The sequence below is a fragment of the Siphateles boraxobius genome, unplaced genomic scaffold (genome assembly GCF_051911475.1).
Source record: "Siphateles boraxobius isolate OS27281-9 unplaced genomic scaffold, OSU_SipBor_1 6, whole genome shotgun sequence".
Taxonomy (NCBI): Eukaryota; Metazoa; Chordata; class Actinopteri; order Cypriniformes; family Leuciscidae; genus Siphateles; species Siphateles boraxobius.
The window spans coordinates 860,662-866,770 of record NW_027509186.1 but is presented as its reverse complement, the minus strand read 5'-3'; the positions used below and the strand labels follow the sequence as shown (position 1 = coordinate 866,770).

Below are 6,109 nucleotides of genomic sequence, written 5' to 3'. Positions count from 1 at the left end.
ACAGCCTATTTGGACCCTGTCAAATAAGTTACAGGTGGGCAAATTAAGGGCCCACTGTAGCCTAAAAATGGACTGTCCACAGACAGCCTATTTGGACCCTGTAAAATAAGTTACAGGTGGGCAAAGTAAGGGCCCACCTGTAACTTATTTGACGGGGTCCAAATAGGCTGTCCGTGGTCAATGCATTAATAGGTCATATCTCATAATTACAATGGTTTTATGTGGTCAAACCTACTGTAAACCACACTGGGGACACACTACAGCACACTGATGTACATTAAAGCTATTAATTATGCATAATTAGCCTAAATATGGACTGTCCATGAACAGCCTATTTGGACCCTGTCGAATAAGCTACAGGTGGGATGCTGTTTTTAACTTAGACATTTTAAGCGGGTGAATCCCCGTAATGATTAGGCGATTTCATCACATGTGGTGAAGTCCCACCTGCAACTTATTTGATGGGGTCCAAATAGGCTGTTCATGGACAGTCCATATTTAGGCTAATTATGCATAATTAATAGAACACTTTATATTACTGTACAGGAAACCTCAATGGTCATTTGTTTTATTTTTATCCTTTTCTAAAGAGATTAAACCACAAACATCCCTGCAAGTGCACTGACCTGCTCAACAGAAAATCGCATACGAAATTTTTGCAAAAACCACCCGCAGTTTCCGCCCAGTTTCGAACTGGGGACTTTTCGCGTGTGAGGCGAACGTGATAACCACTACACTACAAACACGTCTTCAGGTTAAAGACATAAATCTTTAGGCGCACAATTATTAAAAAGCATATAAAGGAAGTGAGCGCTGCTAGTACCTAGCGTGGCAAAGAGTTTAAATTTTCTGTCAGAATCCAACCACTGTTTCTGCTCGGTTTCGAACCGAGGACCTTTCACGTGTTAGGCGAACGTGATGACCACTACACTACAGTCACCTATTGATGAGGCACATGTGCTTTTTAGAAGATGCCTCCTTCCCATAATCTGCTCTGCAAGCAGTGTGACAGTCTGTGAATTCCACAAACAACAGAACAGAGGTCATTCGGCATGGCAGTCTGCCTACAGCTCCTTGGTACGATGGCCTTCACCTGTCTCAAAAGTAAGGGTTTTGTTGCGAATTGCAGCATTTATATTTAAAATGCATCCACTTGTTTCCACCCAGTTTTGAACTGAGGACCTTTCGCGTGTAAAAAGCAAACGTGATAACCTCTACACTATGGAAACTTGATTTGCAAGTCAGCCCCACCGCTTCTAGGGTACGCTTGTTCAAAAGCGACTGAAACTATAGACTGCCCAGTGTTTTTAACATGGCAAAAAGCTGCTAATTTTGTTGGCAGACTGAACATCTTATATTACTGTACAGGAAACGTCAATGGTCATTTGTTTTATTTTTGTCCTTTTCTAAGAGATTAAACCACAAACATCCCTGCAAGTGTACTGACCTGCTCAACAGAAAATCGCATATTAAATTTTGGCAAAAACCACCCACAGTTTCCGCCCAGTTTCGAACTGGGGACTTTTCGCGTGTGAGGCGAACGTGATAACCACTACACTACAAACACGTCTTCAGGTTGCAGACATAAATCTTTAGGTACACGCTTATTAAAAAGCATATAAAGGAAATGAGAGCTGCTACTACCTAGCGTGGCAAACAGTTTAAATTTTCTGTCAGAATCCAACCACTGTTTCTGCTTGGTTTCGAACCGAGGACCTTTCACGTGTTAGGCGAACGTGATGAACACTACACTACAGAAACCTATTGATGAGACAAATGTGCTTTTTAGAAGATGGCTCCTTCCCATAATCTGCTCTGCAAGCAGTGTGACAGTCTGTGAATTCCACAAACAACAGAACCGAGTTCATTCGGCATGGCAGTCTGCCTACAGCTCCTTGGTACGATGGCCTTCACCTGTCTCAAAAGTAAGGGTTTTGTAGTGAATTGCAGCATTTATATTTAAAATGCATCCACTTGTTTCCGCCCAGTTTTGAACTGAGACCCTTTCGCGTGTAAAGCAAACCTGACAACCACTACACTACGGAAACTTGATTTGTAAGTCAGTCCCACCGCTTCTAGGGTACGCTTGTTCAAAAGCGAGTGAAACTATAGACTGCCCAGTGTTTTTAACATGGCAAAATGCTGCTAATTTTGTTGGCAGACTGAACATTTTATATTACTGTACAGGAAACCCTAATGGTCATTTGTTTTATTTTTGTCCTTTTCTAAGAGATTAAACCACAAACATCCCTGCAAGTGTACTGACCTGCTCAACAGAAAATTGCATACAAAATTTTTGCAAAAACCACCCACAGTTTCGAACTGGGGACTTTTCGCGTGTGAGGCGAATGTGATAACCACTACACTACAAACACGTCTTCAGGTTGCAGACATAAATCTTTAGGTGCAAGCTTATTAAAAAGCATATAAAGGAAATGAGCGCTGCACCCACCTAGCGTGGCAAAGAGTTTAAATTTTCTGTCAGAATCCAACCACTGTTTCTGCTCGGTTTCGACCCGAGGACCTTTCGCCTGTTAGGCGAATATGATGCCCACTACACTACAGAAACCTATTGCTGAGACGGATGTGCTTTTTAGAAGATGCCTCCTTCCCATAATCTGCTCTGCAAGCAGTGTGACAGTCTGTGAATTCCACAAACAACAGAACAGAGGTCATTCGGCATGGCAGTCTGCCTACAGCTCCTTGGTACGATGGCCTTCACCTGTCTCAAAAGTAACTGTTTTGTAGCGAATTGCAGCATTTATATTTAAAATGCATCCACTTGTTTCCGCCCAGTTTTGAACTGAGGACCTTTCGCGTGTAAAGCAAACGTGATAACCACTACACTATGGAAACTTGATGTGCAAGTCAGTCCCACCGCTTCTAGGCTACGCTTGTTCAAAAGCGCCTGAAACTATAGACTGCCCAGTGTTTTTAACATGGAAACTTGATGTGCAAGTCAGTCCCACCGCTTCTAGGCTACGCTTGTTCAAAAGCGCCTGAAACTATAGACTGCCCAGTGTTTTTAACATGGCAAAAAGCTGCTAGCGGCAGACTGAACATCTTGGGCCAGTTGTTCAAAGGTAAACTGATCGGATTTTGGTTATCGGACTGGATCAAATCTTGAACATGGGTTGTTCAAAAGGGAAAGAATGAGTCTGAAATCAGATTAGATCATGGAATCCAATCCTAATTTTAATCTGGATCAAACCTTCAGTTTGTGTTGTTCAAAACTTGTCAGTATGATTTGGATAACTTTGATCCAAAAAAACAGTATTATCCTGATCCCAACTGGGGGTAGGATTTCAAGTTGGATTCCAAGAAGAAAATGTAGTAAAACTTTTAAATTGGTCAAATAATACTTTTGTATCATTTAGTGTATATATACTTTTATTTATATTTTGCACTTGACTTGTGTAACCGTTGTAACAGTGATAAAGTAGATAAAGTAGACATAGGCTACCAATAAAGCCATTCAGTAAAGTAAAGTAAAAATAAAAATGATCTTGTCCCCATGAAATAATTTCAATAACAAACAAAAATAATATAATTCCATTTTTCTGTCATTCATCACCGTATATTAATTTCAAAGAAACAATCATTAGAGATGAGCCTGTCAAAAATAATTTCTAACAATTGCATACTATACGTCCAGTCAGTCCCTCATTCAGAAAAATGTTTTAAGACGTTTTCAAAATATCCACAATGTATATTTGTTTTTTATTTGTTGTGGCTCAGATGAGGGGTCATAAAATAAATTTATGAATGGAAGTGGATGTTTTTGTTATTTTTGTGTTTTGTCTCAAAATAAGAAGCATTTACAGTGACTCCATGTTGGCTCTTCTACCTGTTCTTTACATAGCTAAAGGATATGTTGTCCCATTAAGAGCACTGGTAATCCGGATTTGGTAATCTTGTAAACTGTGTATCTGGATCAGGGTGATCCAGTCCAATGTTGCTTTGAAAAACCGGCATAAAAGTTAGACGGATTACCTGATCCTGAATAAGAAAAAATGGGATTTCCAAATCCGGATCAATTTGATCCAGATTAAATGTTTTGAACAACTGGCCCCTTATATTACTGTACAGGAAACCTCAAAACCTTTTATATTACTGTACAGGAAACCTCAATGGTCATTTGTTTATATTTTTTCCTTTTCTAAAGAGATTAAACCACAAACATCCCTGCAAGTGTACTGACCTGCTCAACAGAAAATCGCATACGAACTTTTTGCAAATTTCACCCACAGTTTCCGCACAGTTTCGAACTGGGGACCTTTCGCGTGTGAGGCGAACGTCATAACCACTACACTACAGAAACACGTCTTCAGGTTCAGACATAAATCTTTAGGTGCACGCTTATTAAAAAGCATATAAAGGAAATGATCGCTGCACCCACCTAGCGTGGCAAACAGTTTAAATTTTCTGTCAGAATCCAACCACTGTTTCTGCTCGGTTTCGAACCGAGGACCTTTCGCGTGTTGGGCGAATGTGATGACCACTACACTACAGAAACCTACTGATGGAGAGTGTGCTTTTTAGAAGATCCCTCCCTCCCATAATCTGCTCTGCAAGCAGTGTGACAGTCTGTAAATTCCACAAACAACAGAACAGAGGTTATTCGGCATGGCAATCTGCCTACAGTTCCTGGGTACGATGGCCTTCACCTGTCTTAAAAGTAAGGGTTTTGTAGCGAATTGCAGCATTTATATTTAAAATGCATCCACTTGTTTCCGCCCAGTTTTGAACTGAGAACCTGTCGCGTGTAAAGCCAACGTGATAACCACTACACTACGGAACCTTGATTTGGACGTCCGTCTCACCTCTTCTAGGGTACGCTTGTTCAAAAGCGACTGAAACTATAGACTGCCCAGTGTTTTAAACATGGCAAAAAGCTGCTAATTTTGTTGGCAGACCAAACATTTTTTATTACTGTACAGGAAACCTCAACGGTCATTTGTTTTATTTTGTACTGACCTGCTCAACAGAAAATCGCATATGAAATTTTTGCAAAAACCACCCACAGGCATGGCAGTCTGCCTACAGATCCTTGGTACGATGGCCTTCACCTGTCTCAAAAGCAAGGGTTTTGTAGCGAATTGGAGCATTAAATTTAAAATGCCACCACTTGTTTCCGCCCAGTTTTGAACTGAGGACCTTTCGCGTGTAAAGCAAACGTGATAACCACTACACTACGGAAACTTGATATGGACGTCAGTCCCACCGCTTTTAGGGTACGCTTGTTCAAAAGCGACTGAAACTATAGACTGCCCAGTGTTTTTAACATGGCAAAAAGCTGCTAATTTTGTTGGCAGACCGAACATTTTATATTACTGTACAGGAACCTCAATGGTCATTTGTTTTATTTTTGTCCTTTTCTAAAGAGATTAAACCACAAACATCCCTGCAAGTGTACTGACCTGCTCAACAGAAAATCGCATACGAAATTTTTGCAAAAACCACCCACAGTTTCCACCCAGTTTCAAACTGGGGACCTTTCGCGTGTGAGGCGAACGTGATAACCACTACACTACTGAAACACGTCTTCAGGTTGCAGACATAAATCTTTAGGTGCACGCTTATTAAAAAGCATATAAAGGAAATGATCGCTGCACCCACCTAGCGTGGCAAACAGTTAAAATTTTCTGTCAGAATCCAACCACTGTTTCTGCTCGGTTTCGCGTGTTAGGCGAATGTGATGACCACTACACTACAGAAACCTATTGATGAGGCACATGTGCTTTTAGAAGATGGCTCCCTCCCATTTGGTGGTTCTAGATCGGTTCCAAATATGTGTTTCAGCAAAACGGTTCGAAGGAAACCCCCGATCGGCCCGAAACTGACGTATGCGTCCCGTCACGGGCCCCTGGGACGGGTTCTAGAGTTCCGCGTCCCTCTGACCTTTTTTCGCGCTAATTGGCCACCAACAGCCCCATGGAATAAGTTGCACGTGGGACGTCAAATAAACAGGGGCCAAAAGGGGTCGAAAGGTCGCAGCGGCCCCAAATTCGGCACGGGGGTAGTCCGGGGGCCCCCGGTTCTAGATCACGGGTTTGGTGGTTCTAGATCGGTTCTAAGTATGTGTTTCAGCAAAACGGTTCGAAGGAAA

General features: G+C 41.7%; 2 non-coding genes across 2 annotated transcripts; both read right to left on the bottom strand.

Annotated features, from left to right (window-relative positions):
• Nucleotides 1-4,443: 4,443 nt before the first annotated feature.
• trnav-aac (transfer RNA valine (anticodon AAC)) lies at nt 4,444-4,516 on the bottom strand. Its single transcript has one exon. It is a non-coding gene; the product is annotated as a tRNA-Val (tRNA).
• Nucleotides 4,517-5,129: 613 nt separating this feature from the next.
• On the bottom strand, nt 5,130-5,202 carry trnav-uac (transfer RNA valine (anticodon UAC)). The gene has a single exon. It is a non-coding gene; the product is annotated as a tRNA-Val (tRNA).
• Nucleotides 5,203-6,109: the final 907 nt, after the last annotated feature.